Genomic DNA, 16,221 nt, shown 5'->3' with positions numbered 1-16,221 from the left:
CTGTTTATGTGACAGACATTGCCAATATGGAAGCCCTTCTAAGCAAATTGGGAGTTGTATTAAACTATTTGGTATGACAAGAAAGGGTGAAATGTGTTCATCTTTTTTTTTCCCCTGTTGAAACATTGGGGTTCCATTGAGCCATTTGAGAAAAACAAACAAGCCTGTCAAAGATTTCTCCTTTGTGATTTGTATAACCATGGGGAATAGTAGGTTTGTCCTACCATAGTGCCTGCTTCATGAGTAGTTTGTGAGTTTATGGTGCACTCTAGGGCAGCATGAGGTAAATAAAACCTGACTTTGACTTATGGTTAGAGTCCCTGAAAGTGACATCTCCATCCCCTACATCTTCAAATTGTTTTTAAGCTTATTGTGTTAATTACTTTTTTCTGTCATGCCCAATTTCGTGTGCACATGTGTGCACACATGTATGTGAATGCAAGTTTTGGGGGATGATTTTTGGACTACATTGACATATAGGAGTCAATGCCTCTTTTTCCTTCTTCCTTTGAAAAAGTAGTTAACTAAAATACAATAATTTGATAACTACGGAGTTTGAGACTGAAGAAAAATTAGCTATATAAGGCTTTGACTCAGTCAGACCTAACTAAATATTAACTAACTGAAATTATAATTTTGAGTTTCTTTCCTGGCAGAATGATGTGGGTCTAGGCCTTTCAAATGTTTCTTCTAGAAACGGAGTCTAAAAAATCTCTTACAGCATTAACAAGAGCTACTGATCTTCCAAAGCAAGTATTTTAGAGACACAATATACATCTAAATACTTTACAGCAAGCCAAAACACCTCTAAATAATATGCATTATAACAGCAATGTGTGATTCAAGGTCTCAGTTCTTTGAGGCAACACTTAGATTTGCAACAAAAAACAACAACAAAATGCTCTTGATGTAAGGTCAAGGATAAAGAAAGACAGACAAGAACACTGTTTTGGTTTTTTTGGTTTTCTGTTTTTTCATAAGAAAAGTCTATAAGGGAACTCTGATAAAAAGAATCAGCTCTCTCCAGTCTATGGTACTGATAGAGGGTGGTGTGGAATGATTGAAAAGTTCCTATTTTGGGGCCGTGGATGTTATTTACTCTATATGAGAACAAACCACAACATATACAATAAAACTCTTTTTAAAAGTTTTATTAATAGAGATTGGATAGGAATAGAAGACAGAAGAGAGAGAGTGTGTGTGAGAACATAAAACAAGGAGCCATTATTGGTTTGAAGAGAAAACTGAACCTAAAGAAAGGTCTAGAGACCTACAAGACTGCCACCAACTAACAATTTGAGCAACCGTGGAAAGGCTACCATAAATACCCTTCCTGGATAGTGAGATCAACAACTAACTTATCCACCATCATGGAGTCCTCATCTAGTACCTGTTGGAAACAGAAGCAAACACCTTTAGCTAAACACTGAGTCAAACTAGAATCCAGATGCAGAGGGAGAGGACAAGACCAGGTTGCTGACCTGAACAAGGAGTAGCTAATGGGCCCCCCAGACTGATAGCTGGTAATCTAGCATGGGACTGACTCAGGCCCCCCTGAATATGGGTCTCAGCTAGAAGGACTGAGCAGTCTAAAGGACCTCAGACAGCAGAACCAGGATGTATTCCTGGTGCACAAAAGGATCTTGCAGACACATCGCCCATGGAGGGATACTCCCTTAACCTAGAGACAGGAGAGAAGTCCTAGTCCCTACTTCAAATGACTTGACAGATTTACATTACCCCCACCTGGATGGTATTGCCCGGCATATGGAATTGGGGTGGGGGGATGGGAGGGGAGGGTGGTCAGGGTGCATGTGAGGGGGGAGAGAGGGTAAGAGCGAGGGAGGGAGGAAGGGAGAGGGAATGGGATCAATAAATATGCTTTGCTGCAGGACCTTAACATCAGAAGCTGTAAGAGGATGCACAGATAAAACATGTCAAGCTATAGGTATCAGCCATCGTTTTCTGATAAGGACTGATGAGCACAGGGGCTGCCCAACCAATGACGATGGGGTTATATGGATCAAAGTTTTCTGCATATTAAAGAAAAGGAAAGTGGTAGGAGAGTGAAGAGACCCATATACAGCTGACTACAGATCTGTAGCAAAAAAAGAAAACAAAAAAGAAAAGAAAAGTTGTATTAATACAAAGTGGGGAAAGGGAAGGCGGTTGTGTGCAGGGCTGTCTGGAAGGAACTTGTGGAGAGAGTGGGAGTTTGGGGTCGGCATGTCTGTTTTTAAAGGTTGTTCGGCACATGCAAATGGGGGCTTACATAGCCACACCATGCATGTACATAGATTACACAAGGCCCTGGGATGACTAGGCATTTTGTCTGAATGCTGCTGGTGCATGCACAACTGAACCCAGAAATGAAATGCTGATGGCCACTTATGTGGACACAGGACCTGAAAATGCTGGAAATGATAACAATGGTTGGCATTGCTAAGGTTTGGTGGGTAATAGCTTCAGATTGTGATAAATTGAGTCAGGTTGTCTCAGACAATATCCCTAGCCATGAAGAATTGCTTGGCGCTATCTGGACTGATGTGCCCCATGGCAGAAACATGTCTGGATATCCAGGTATCAAGAACAACCCACACTGTTTCTAGTCAAACCACAAAAAATAGCTCTAACTTCCTGGTGTGTGTGTGTGTGTGTGTGTGTGTGTGTGTGTGTGTGTGTGTGTATGTGTGTGTGTGTGTGTGTGTATCTGTCCCCAGCCACTCTAAATGTGCTCAACCTTCATCCCATGGAAAGGTCCCTCACTATTCCAACAAAGCAGACTCAGCCTGTTGGAATACGTTTGTCTGCCTCTCTGACTCATTTTTCTTCCAGGGAACTTCAGGAGTGGTGTGTTAAAGAATGGCAGATGATGATAAACATCTACTGTGATCTGTGATCCTTTACTGAGGGTCACAGGACAGGGAAGACAGGAATGCAGAAAAACAAGTTGCTTTTGTTCTAAACATGCAAATTGCCCTCCTCCTCCTTCTTCTTTTTCTTCTTCTCCTCCTTCTCCTTCTCCTTCTCAGGATTGAGTTTCTCTGTGTAACCCTGGCTGTCCTAGAACTAGCATTGAAGACCAGGCTGACATGAAACTCAGAGATCTGCCTGTCTCTGGATTTAAAAAAAAAAAAAAAAAAAAATGCCCATCACTAACCTGGCTTTTTTTTTTTTTTTTTTTTTTAATGATCACTACCATTTAACCAAAATAGAGAGATCTATAAAACAGTGTGGTGCTGGCTGACATTCCTGACACTCCTGGCTAACAAGGTAGGGCTAGCAATAGGCGGGGCACAGTGGATCCAGATGTTCTTTCCTGCTAGACAAGATAAGCATGGATCCTTATCAAGCAGGGCAATCTCTGGTACTGAAAATTTTGAAGGCAAATGATGCTGTTGACGTGCCTTGCCTGGTGTCTTGGCAAAAACAGGTTAGCCTCTGGTATGCAAAATAGATTAGGCATTTAAAAGATAGGGTGAAAAGCACACTGGTCCAACAGTGGAGGTCAGCAATCGGCCATATGGCCAATAGTGGTGGAGCTTCAGAGAATGAGCGAGTTCAATAGTTGAAATTAGAAGTACTTAGAAGACAGTTATCAAGTCTCTGTGGCTATTTCCAGATGAAGTGGGAGCATAGGAAGACTCAGAGTTGCTACTCTTGCTGACTCTATTGCATTGGAGGGCAATCAAGGGGAACCTAGACAAATGGAATTAGATGGTCACAAAAATAGCTAAGTTCAGATCAGTGATGAGATGGTGAGACTTGGCACTGTCTTAGTCTGATTTTTTTTTTCAGATTTTATAGAGTAAGTGTTTGGTTGGAACCTCCAGCTCTCTCCTGCACGGTCTGAGAAGCCCCATCTCTCTCACACTCTCCAAACCCTGTCCCCTCAGAGAATCTCCAACAAAGAAAAGGCTCCAAACATCCCAGATCCAAATGATTGGTGGCTATAGCAGCTCCTCCCCTGAAGTTGCCAATAACCCAAGTCCTCACCTAAAGTGTTCAGTTTTTGATCATACTTGGGCACAAACCCAGCTTGTGACAGACACATCATCACCCTTCGCCTACAGGCTATATAGCCTCCCTGCTTTAACTCAGGTATGTGACTTCTCCTACCTCAATCTCTGGGTCTGGATAACTCACCGGGAGTTGCTTTACTCAAATAAACCTGTTTTTTAATTTAATTTAATTATTATTATTATTATTATTATTATTTACTTTTTCAGTTCAGCTTGCTCTGGCTTACTGTACCAACAGAGAAATCTCTTATCTGGGGTTATAGAAAACCTATTTAGTAAGAGAGACATTAGAATGATTATCAAGAATACACAAACAGTATTTTGCCTACAGTTAGAAAAAGTATGAGAGCCCTTCAGTCTGAGTACAGCTGGAGAGACAGGATTACTACACCTGGCATGTCAGTAGCCCATACATATTTGAAGTTTATTTAATGGAAAGACCTTTAAGGCATGGATCATTTGTCCATATTAAAGGGTAGTCTCTCTCTCTCTCTCTCTCTCTCTCTCTCTCTCTCTCTCTCTCTCACACACACACACACACACACACACACACACACACACATACACACACACACCTCATCTCATCTCAATTACTTTTATCTTTGGTTCTACTTTCTTGCCGGGTGTTTAAAACCATGCAGGTGACCACAGTTAATTTTTCTTTCTTCTTGTTTATTTTTTTTTTCTCTTAAAGCCAGTGGGGGATCAGATCTTTATAAAGAACTTAGGCTTAAACTTAATATTATAATATTAAAATAATTGAAAGCAGAGACTGTTTTTAAGAAGCAAAGAGGGATGGAGATGGGTACTCTGATTTAGACTAGAATAAAATACAGGCACACACACACCAAATTTTTAAAATAATTATAATTGGTTTTAATGTCAACTTTCCTAAAATTAGGATCACCTGAGTAAGGAGTATCACCTGAAGAACTGTCCTAATTGTTTTTATTGAACTGAGAAGACCAATCCTGAATGTGGGCAGAGTCTTCTGGTAACAGAATCTTCTGGAGAGATGGCTCAGTGGTTGCTCTTGCAGAGGATACAGGTTTGGTTTCCAGCACTCAAGTGATGGTTCACAACCATCTGTAACTCCAGTTCCAGGTATTGGATTCCTTTTTAACCTCCATAGGTATCAGGAATACATGTGGTGCACATACACACTCACATGCAAAACGCTCACACATACGCTTAAAACTATAAATAGTTCTTTTTAAAAAATGTTTTTAAAGGGGCAGGGTAGAAGGAAAGGTGTTCACTTTTTGTTCCTTTTGCTCAGTAGGCCTCCCTCTTGTTGCTACCCAGTACTCCTGCTGCTGTTCCTTTCACTGCTGACATAAGCTGCATTTCCAGACTTCCACTGTGGACCAAGGGCCAGTGACTCTCCAGGAAATCTCCCAGGTTTTCTGCACCATGGACTGACCACTACCACATTGCCGGCCTTGTGGACAAGAGACGGACACTGTGGGACTATTCCAAATGCTGAGGCTCCAGACTCAAAGACTGAGCAACCACCAAGTTCTTGGCCTCTCAGCTCCGAGACAGCCATTGTTATTATTTTAACATTTGATGATACAATATATTCTCAGATATTTATTCATTCTGATAGAGTTGATCCTCTGAGAGAACTTTGACTAATACGGTAAGATACGGGCCTGATTAAACAGGTGTAGTCTTAACACAGTCAAGATAGGCATCATTTTTATGATCAATGAAAAACCCAGTAAAAATGTAAATATAACAAGTTTTGAAAGATAAGGAGGATATTAATCATGATAATGAATATAAACTGGATGACCAAAACTTAAAATTGATAAAAGAGGTGAAAAAGATTTTTCCCCATTTAGGCAAAATTGAAAGTAAAAACGGCACCACCAGTAAGGGTTCCCTCAGCCTCCTTTAAATACATCTTGTGTTGCCTGAAGATGACCATTAATCATGGAGGTGAGGAGTTGGATAACCAATTTATTCTAATGAGGACTTGGGAGAGTCTATGAAAATGCTAACTTTACAACCCAGGCAAGCTAGGTCGTGGCAGGGAAAAGATATTTGTTTACTAATTTGTGGGAACCGATCTTTGTGAGCCTTCAGTAGGTTCCAGCTGGCTTGTCCAGCTTGTACCTGAGAGGGGAGTGTGGATTGAGAAAAGGCAGATAAAGATGCTAAGAAAAGGACCGAGACACTGGATAGAGTCAGGAGGGCAATCCAGTGAATACTCCAAGTTTATTCTTCACCATTCTTAAATACCCCAACCAAAAAGGGGAACGTGATATCATGTACACAGGACAAACAGACTTTCTTCCTTAATTTTCCAAGCATTTGGTAACCATATCTAAGACTCAATTCCTCATTATCCAGCCTTGAGGGTCAAGAGTAACCACATTTCAGACCAAGTCTATTATTTAGATAAGATACCCAAGGCCAGGATCAAACATCCTACTGTAGCCATGCTTTAGACTTTTAGGTCTCATGACCTACTAAGGACAGTTTTTAACTCTCTGACCTTGATCCAAGATGAAGCAGAGACATCTTTATGAGCCCCCACACTAATTCTTCCCTGGTTGTATTTCTAGGGCAATCTCAGCCAAGTCTTGGGACAACTTATTACTAAGGCAGCTGTTAAACCAAAAAATGTCCTTTAGACAAGACAATTTTAAAACACTTTTTCAGAAATTACTAGGGAATATTAATTGTCCTACTTTAAGAATGACTAATTATATTTTAGTCAATCCATTTAAAACTCTAGAAGGAGAAACGACATTTGATAGTGTCTCAGAGTTTTCTATTGCTTCAGAAAGACACCATGACCACAACTCTTCTAAAGAAAACATTTAATTGAGGTGGCTCAATTATAGTTTCAGAGGTTCATTCCATTATCGTCATGACAGGGATCATAGTGGTACAGGCAGGACATAGCACTGGTATAGCTGAGAGTCCTACATCTTGCAGGCAACAAGAAGTTGACTAACAGTCACACTGAGGGAAGCTTGATCAAAAGCGATGTCAAATCCCACCCCCACACTGACACACTTCCTTCAAGAAGGCCATACATTGTAATAGTGCCACTCCCTTTGAAGGCCATTTTCTTTCAAACTACCATAGAGAGTCCTCACATATTATTCTGAGAGGCAAGAAAATAACTATAGCTATATGAATCCATACTAAAAGAGGCATTTATGTATTGTGTGGACCCTTCACTGCCTTTAACTTATCCATTTGTCCCATTAAATTGTCCCCTATGAGTATTATAGTACAAAAGGATAAACCTTGGGAATGGTTTTATGTACACCATGAGGGTCATAAAATGCTAACTGCCTAACTTACTCTTCTTGCCCTATTGTAAATCAGGGTAGTGTTGTGACAAAGTCTTGAAGATCCCCAAAGACCACCACCAGGGAGAGACAGACCCACTGATGCAAATGTATAAGGTTTATTGTTCATCCAACCATGACAGGGGCCTTGTTTGGCTGACACAGCAGCCACCAGAGGAAGCAAGTTCCCTGTCTACTGCAAGATTTTTAAAGGCAAAAATCACAGGATTACATCAATAGATACAGGTTGGTTTCTGACTGGTTGACATTTAGGGAACAATCAGAAGTTTCTCCAAGTCGTAGTTTGGCATGAAATACCTGCATACCAATTTTTCTCATTGGTCAGTGCTTAGAGGGAACATTCTGTGGTTTCTATGGCTTTGTCTTGTTACTTTTAGGTGGCCTGTGGTACATAGATACCAATAGTTTTCAGAACTGTATCCTGGAGACTTCAGGGAAGGTTTTAGTCTCCCCTGGAGTTTCTTTTGTGGCCAAACAGTTCCCAGGAACCGAGCATCAATTAGGCTGGGGGTGGGTGGGGGTCTGGAGTTTCTTTGTGTTCAATTTGGCCCTAGTCTCCATGAGGCCAGGGGATCTGAAGTTTCTTTGTGTCATGTGCTGAATCAGAGGCCTACATGTCTTTTCTGTAGCCTGTCATGGCTGCTAAACCAAGAGGTTGAGTGAGGTCCCTTTATTAGTTTACCCCTTTCAGGGAGGACTAGTTGTATGGATTTAATACTTGCTGTATTATATTACCCTTAACTAACAATTTATTTTTAATAATGTTATAGAGCTCTATGGATTCTCAACTTTTATTTGTAGATGACTATGAAAGGATAGGAAATCATTATTCAGCTGGAAAGCTATGGAATTTTCTTATGTGAAGTGAGTTCTTGATTACAAAAATCATCCAACTTTCTCCCATTCCATAGGCAGATATATTTTATTGATGGTTCATCTAGAGATGTAGGAGAGATTCATGGCCCAGATATTCATCAATATATTATTACCTCTTTTCCCTCAGCCCAACAGGTAGAACTGGCTGTTTCAATTAATCTATTATGTTTAATTCATGAATTCTTTTTTGTTTGTTTTGGTTTTTGTTGTTTTAAAATTCATAAATCATTAAATATTGTTTCTGTTACTGCTCTAGTTGGCAGCATGAACCTGGGAGAGTGGAGCCTAAAAATGAGGCAGACTAAAGTCTAATGTAATAACCATCTTTATTCAGGGCATCAGATGATTTATATTCTGGGGGCTAGGCAAAATCATATGAGCAAAGTTCATTTGCATTCAAGCTGTATACAGTTACAAGGGCAAGGTCACATGATTTTAGGCTGTATACAGTACTGGGGACAACTCATACTAGGAAACATTCTGAATAATAATGGGTAAGATGGTGGTTGGTCTAAAGTAAGCCCACACCTACTTATTACACCTGGGAGAGGCACAAAAGCACATTCCAGGAACAACCCATTTATAGAGAAGAGATTACATGACTCCTATGAGTTATCTCTGGAGTTATCTCACAAGCTCTCAGGAAACTCCTCCCATACTTTAATCATGGACTGTGTTTTGACAGTTTCCAACTTTGCCTTTGTTGTAGGATTATTCTTAGCAATAGAAACATCTTTAATTTCATCTTCATATTCTGTTACATTCCCATTACTGCAGGAACTACAACATCAGATTAAAGTCCACACATGCCCTTTGTTTATTGCTCACACTCATGCATACTCTAACATTCCTGGTTTTACTACAGAAGAAAATAAGCAAGCTGGTTTATTAACCTACCCTATTTTTACTTCTTCAGAACAGGAATATCAACACCTGTACACTAATGCTAATAGGTGTCGTGTACAATACCACATCCCTCTTAGACAAGTGAGACATATTGTGCAGGAGTGTCCTTTTCGTGCTCCCTTACACTGTCAAAGTCATATAGTTGGAGTTGATCTCAGAGGTAAATATACTAGTGAATTACTGCAAATGGATGTCACTCACTTTGTTCTTCCACAGATGCCATACCTGCACATTTGCATTGATACATATTCTGCATCATTTCTTTGGGCTGTTCCTCAATCCTCAGAGAATGTTTCTGCAATACACACACACACACACACACACACACACATATGTATATATGGTTTTTTGAGACAGGGTTTCTCTGTATTGCTTTGGAGCCTGTCCTGGTAGAGCAGGCTGGTTTCAAACTCACAGAGATCCACCTGTCTCTACCTCCCAAGTGCTGGGATTAAAGGCATATACGTGCCACAGAAAACACCACAAACATTTTCTGTTAAGGAAGTACCTACTTCTGTAAAGGTGGAACATGGACCAGCTTATTATAGTAAAACATTTAAGAACTTTCTATAAAGAATATTAATCATATTATGGGCAGTATTTATACTCTTTAAGGCCACGGCGTAATTGAAAGAACAATAAAACAATAAATATTTTTTAAAAAATATAGAAAAGGGGAAGCACCAAGGGATAGTATTGTGTTTTCCTTATTTACTCTTAAATTGTAAAATTTGCCTCCGGTGATGTATGTTCAAGAGCTCAGAACATTTTGAGTTGCTTTAGATGGGCTGGTGTGGCTTAAACAATTTGAGACTTGGAAGCCCAGTTGTCTGAAAAAAAAATGGGAAGGAGTATGTGTCTGTCATTGCAGATGGATCCACTGAAACATTATGGATTCCTCTTTGGCTCCTCTGGCCCTGAACCATAAGGACAATGATGGAGGGTGAGAAGACAGTGGGAGTTACCAGACAGATAGCAAAACTATAGCTAACGGTCAAAAGGGGATGTCAACCATATCATCAGAAGTCAAGTCTGCCCACCTGGGACCAAGTTAAGTCCCTATGCATCAAAGGAGAAGTTATTCTCTGAAACATACTGAGCCCTATGCCACCTGAGAATCTTTCTGGTGATGCTAACGACTTTGACCTGTGCATCTGCAGTGAGCATCTCTGAGCACATGTATTGGTCTAATGTTCTTCATCCTGCTACCTTTACTAATGACTCTGTGTTTATGACTGGACCTTGTGACCATAATAAACTCATTAATTCATCTGGAGAAGGGACTGCATTTAATTTTTTCTTGGGATTTAAACCGTATCCTATTGCATAGGATATCCTTTTAAAGGCAAATTGGGCTTATATTCTACAAGATACTAGAACTACTAAATATGTGGATCTCTTCTCAAACATTCTCTAGATTTTCTGATCTACTTAATAATGTAGCCAATAGTACTGGACATAGTTAGAATCCCATTTTGGTGGCAGAGTAATACACACAATGCTTTCACTATTCTAAAATTTCATTATATCTATTTTATTATATTTTAGTATATTTCATAATATTTTATTATTCATTATGTTTACAATGTCCCTGCTCATAAGATATTCATGCATCAAATGACAATTAGATTTATCTACAACATCTCAAATCAAAACCACTTTGCATATCCTGCATTTAAAAAATTAAAAAGTGGGACTCATGTGAGGAGAATTCTGAGTACTTGTGTGAACACTTCAAGGGAATGAGACAAGGATCTTGTGATCTCTCAATTTCTTCAAAACTTGAAATTGTTTGGTGTATGTTTTTGTGTTCTTCCCAGGTGTACTGAATAGAAGTGAGTTTGCTTCAGATTACTCACATTGCTTGCTGCTGTTATTCAATTAATGTTTAAAACTATCCTTTATATGTCTCTATAAAAAATTCAAGTTTCAGGGAAGTGAGGGCTGCAATAAAGAGACTCCATCTCAAAAAACCAAAACAGAGCAAAAAATGCAGGTGAGGTCATAGAAAATTGCAGAATTAATCCTAATGCTAGATATCAACAAATATCATCAAAACACAAACTGAATGCTCTGGAAGAAAACATGCAAAAATGGATATTTTAAAATACCATAAAAGAGGAGGAAAAAGATAACCAAACAAAATAGAATTCAAACAACCAACTCACAGTAAACCAAGAGAGATGCAACCCCCCCCCCCAAAAAAAAACCAATATACCAATATTCTCCTAAGGAGACTTGAGTAGAGGGTTGAGTATCCGGAGTCCCAGTGACTTCCCACAGCAGTAGATATTCTTGGAGTCCATATCCAGAAATATGAAACTGTCAATCCTAAAACAGCTTTCACCTCAAAAGAATATGAGAGTTCATTCTAAAGCCAAATATGAGTAATCATGAGTAACCATGAGTTTAAGTTATTCTGAATACCATGTTCTAATGTGGCAACTGTTTTATGAGATGTTTATAGTAACACAAGATCCATAAAAGAAGCAATTGGTAGAACGAGGCGGCCGAACTGCAGACGCCAACATGCAGATCTTTGTGAAGACCCTGACTGGCAAGACCATAGAGACACCATCGAGAATGTCAAGGTCAAGATCCAAGATAAGGAAGGCATCCCACCTGACCAGCAGAGGCTGATATTTGCTGGCAAGCAGCTGGAGGATGGTCGCACCCTATCCGGACTACAACATCCAGAAAGAGTCCACCTTGCACCTGGTGCTCCGCCTTCATGGTGGCATCATTGAGCCATCCCTTCTTCAGCTTGCCCAGAAGTACAACTGTGACAAGATGATCTGCCGCAAGTGCTATGCACGCCTGCGCCCCCGTGCAGTCAACTGTCGCAAGAAGAAGTGTGGCCACACCAACAACCTGCGCCCCCAAGAAGAAGGTCAAATAAAGCTGCGGCCATGCCTGGCCCGTGACCCTGGGACCAAATAAAGTCCCCTTCCATCGACTTGAGCAGTAAAAAAAAAAAAAAAAAGAAGAAGAAGAAGAAGAAGAAGCAATTGGTAGACTGCCCAGTGCCATCGTGGACTGAGCGGAACAAGGAAACCCACAGGCATGCCTGGGGCAGTCTGTCCTGGGCACTGAGGAGAAAACACGGCCACCTGGCACCTTGCCACACTGGACAGTCAAGCACTATTCTGATGAGCTGATGTATTGTATGGAGTGAGGAAGAGAGAGACAGAGGCATATCTCAAGAGGTAAAAGGGGTTAGGATCAGGCTGAGGTGGGTGGCTTGATTGCCACCCAGGGCCATGGTGATATCTGAGCCTGAGACGTGTCAGGTTCATGTCTGGGTTCTCAGTCCTGTTGTAACTGCAGTCTATGTTGATGTCCGTGGTTCCTGATACCAGTAAAAGCTGAGAGGATAGGGTTGTACAGAGTTGGCCCCACCCTTCACTGGCTACAACACTGGAGAGAGCTGGTCCTGACTGTCACTGGTGGCAGCAGTTGGTAGAACAATACAGTAGAGCTGCCCCTGTTAATGTTGTGGGGGCTTGAGCAAGCTGGCCCTAACAGCATGAGATTGTGAGAGCAAGTCATGCCCCCCTCATCTGCCATACGGTGGCACGAGTAAGGGAAAGATGCCCCCCTCGCCCCTTGCCACCTGTGGCAGGCAGGGGAGCTGACCCAACGCCTCACAGCCTCAGCACTGGGGAGAACAGGCCCTGCACCTCTTCGGGGCAGCATAGTAGAGTTGACCCTGTTGACTGTGGGAGGGGGGCAGGTGAGCTGACCAAGAGCATGAGCTTGGGAGATTTGCCTGCCCCTCATCTGCCATATGCCACGGGCAAGGGAGAGATGCCTGCCCCCATCACCTGTGTTAGGTGGGAAAGCTGGCCCTGAGATCATAAGAGCAGGAGAGCTGTTATTGTTCCTCATCATTGAAGCCCTTGGGGGAGAGGCCCCTATACCTCACCTGGGCAATACAACAAAGCTGCTCCTGATGATACAAGTGTGTGAGAACTGACCCTGAGGATGTGAAAGCCAGAGAACCAGCCCTGCCCCTTGCTCGTTGATACATAGGGTGAACTAGCCAGACCAATGCTCTCCCTGCCAGTGAGAGTTGGCAGATGGACCAACTGTGCAACTACCGACGAGGTCAACAACCAGGGTTATGAGTTGGCACACCCCAACATCCACCCCATCTATGATCTGCTGGACAGCAGGACGGGGCATGTCCTACAGACCTAAAGCTGCAGGATATCCACGACACAGAGCAACAATAGGATATATCCAAGAGGAGCCCTAGTGAGGGTCCAGTATTGATGGTATAGTAGAAACCAGAGGCCTTAAACCAAACCAAGGACTCTTTTCAATGAATACTTGCAAGTAACAATATATGGACAAAAGGGGTTATTTATTGTGTGACTCATTGTGTTATATTACAGCTTCCATAACAAGATTTTTCTTTTTCTTTTCCTTTTTAAGAAAAATTTCTCTTATTTTTTTAAAAAATATTACTTTAGGGAGGAGGTTGCAAGGACAGAGGGCAGATGCAAAGGGAAGGGGAGATGAATGGGACTGGGGTACATGGTGTAAAAGACACAAAGAATTAATAAAAAGAAAGTTAAAGGTAATAATAGTATATACAGCTGGGAGGAAGGTTACATCAAAGCAAGGAAATCTGTTACACTCCTCAGATGCTATCTGATGGCGTTCCTTGCCTTTGAATTTGTGGAAGTTAGTGGACTCTTGGTATGGCCCAAAAGGATTTACCTGATACTCATAAAGATGTTACATCAGAGGTGAATGCCTGTTAATGGGGCTAAGAACAGTTCAAAATAACTTAATTCTGAACACTCAGACTCTCCACACTCACAAAAACTTTAATCAGTCAGTTGACATTGTAGAATCCATAACAAAGGCACAGCCTGTATGCTGGAAACTTCAGCTCACAATGGAACCCATCACTCACATCAACTGAGTTTCAGTCTCCTCCAAAAGCAAAGCAGAGTAAGCTTAGAATTTCTTCATCTAAATTCTGAATGCTTCCTGAGAAATCCTCATTGCCCACCAGCTTTGTTTAGGTGCCCAAGTATACCAGTGGGGTAGGGAGAAGGAATTCTCACTGTCGCTAGGTAATGTCAAGTCACTGAATTTGGAAATACCTTGGGTTGGGGCTATTATGATAAAGTATCACACACTAGGTGTGTTTTTATATATAGAAGACATTTGTTTCAACAGTTTTTGGAGGGCTGAAAATCTAAGTCCAACATATTCTTGTTACTGGTGAACACAGGTACAGTTTGCAAATTATTAGTCTCATCAATAAAAGAATTTAAAAACAGTCTCAGAAGGAAATTAAAACACAATTTTTTTTTTGAGGTATGAGAGGGAACAAAAGATTAATGCAGGCAAGCTAGAGGTCTCAGCAGAACGTTGTATTTTTTACTTAGCTGTTGAGGAAGCCATAGGCCAAGCAATGAGAAAGTAAGAATAGCTGCATGGCAGTAGGGTAGAGTCTTCTGGAGTTTACATAGAGGATGGGGCAAAGAGGTTTAGGATTTGGGCTGGTATCACAAAATTAAAGGCAGAAAAGTGAAAAGAAATGTGAAGTTTTTTAGTTAGATCTCTGAAAAAAGCAGGCTTCCTTACTATGAAGATGTGGGTGGCAACTGCTGCAGGAAAGGAACGTTCTGGGGTATATAGGTACATATCACACTAAGCAGGTGATTTTTCCTCCTAGCTTTTCGTCTTTGGGCTTTGTTTGTTTTGTTTTGTTTTGGACTTTGGATTTTTGAGACAGTGTCTCACTGTGCAGCCCTGGCTGGCCTGGGACTCTCTTTGTAGACCAGGAAGGTTTTGATTCGTAGAGCTCCACCTGCCTCTTCCTGTCCCCTTGAGTGCTGGAATTAAAGGCATGTGTCATCACACCTAGCTTTCTTCCCATCTTTTAAATTTGTCTTTAGGTATAGTCTGCATGTTGAAGTCATAGTTTTTCTTGGGGGGGGGCATTTTCTTGTCTGGTTGTTGGCAAGTCCAACTGGATTATTTTTAAAGGGAAGGGAAACGTTATGTCTTTGTTATCTTCTAATCCCTTGGGCAGTTTTGCATGGGTCAGAGGTATGACTCAGGACCCATTCTATTAACAGAAAAAAAATCAGGTTAAAGAAATCTATAAAATAGCCATGCTTTATCAAAAGGAGCTAACTTCCCCTTAATGCACTTCAAGAAAATCCTGCCACCTCCCTTTTACATCTTAATACGGGGCAGCCATGATACATCCTCCCTCCTTTCACACAGTTTTAGTAATGAGGGGACAGACACGCAGTTCCACACTGCCACCCTAAGTTGTCTAACGACTTCCTTTAGACTTTCAGGGCCAAACTGGGATTCATGGCTTTGAAGCTAAAAACAAGAATGTCAGGACTAGCCAGTTGTGGTGGATTGAATAAAAATGGTTCCCAGAGGTCCCTAGGGAATGGAGTGGCAGTATTAGGAGATGTGCCCTTCGTTGGAGTAGGTGTGACTTTGTTGGAAAAAGTGTATCACTAGGTAGTGGGCTGTGTTGTTTCAGAAGCTCAAACCAAGCCAAGTGGTTCACATGGTCTTTCATGGCCTGTAGATCAAGACACAGAACTCTCAGCTCCCTCTCCAGCACCATGTCTGCATGCCGCCATGCTTACTGCCATAATGCCGATAATGGACTAAAGCTCTGAACTGTAAGCCACCCCAATTAGATATTTTCCTTTATAAGAGTGGCCATGGTCGTGGTGTTTCTTCACAGCAATAAAACCCTTACTAAGACACCAGCAGAATGAAGTGGGGTTGGAAATTTCATTAAGGATTATTTTAATACAGGTGTAGGCACAAGGGATAAAAGAAAGAGAGGCACCAGAAGAAAGGAAGAAATAGCCACAAGGGGGTATGTGCTTCCCCAGGGCGAACAGGCAAGTGTAAGATATACCTGTATATGGGTGTGAGCTCCTAAACGGGGAATAAGCATTCCTTATCTTAGTGTTAGCCATATATACCATTTTGGTGGTTTTCAATCAATAACTCAAAAGGTTGCTAAAAACCTTTTGTTCTCTCTGTCTCTGTTTCTTAGTGTATCCCTCCCCTCCCCAGCTGCCACC

General features: G+C 41.3%; 1 pseudogene; it reads left to right on the top strand.

Annotated features, from left to right (window-relative positions):
- Nucleotides 1–11,638: 11,638 nt before the first annotated feature.
- On the top strand, nt 11,639–12,092 carry LOC127232610 (ubiquitin-60S ribosomal protein L40-like; annotated as a pseudogene).
- The last annotated feature ends 4,129 nt before the right edge of the window (nt 12,093–16,221 follow it).

The sequence above is a fragment of the Phodopus roborovskii genome, unplaced genomic scaffold, assembly GCF_943737965.1.
Source record: "Phodopus roborovskii unplaced genomic scaffold, PHOROB, whole genome shotgun sequence".
In the NCBI taxonomy this organism is placed as follows: Eukaryota; Metazoa; Chordata; class Mammalia; order Rodentia; family Cricetidae; genus Phodopus; species Phodopus roborovskii.
This window is presented reverse-complemented; position numbering and strand designations above follow the sequence as displayed.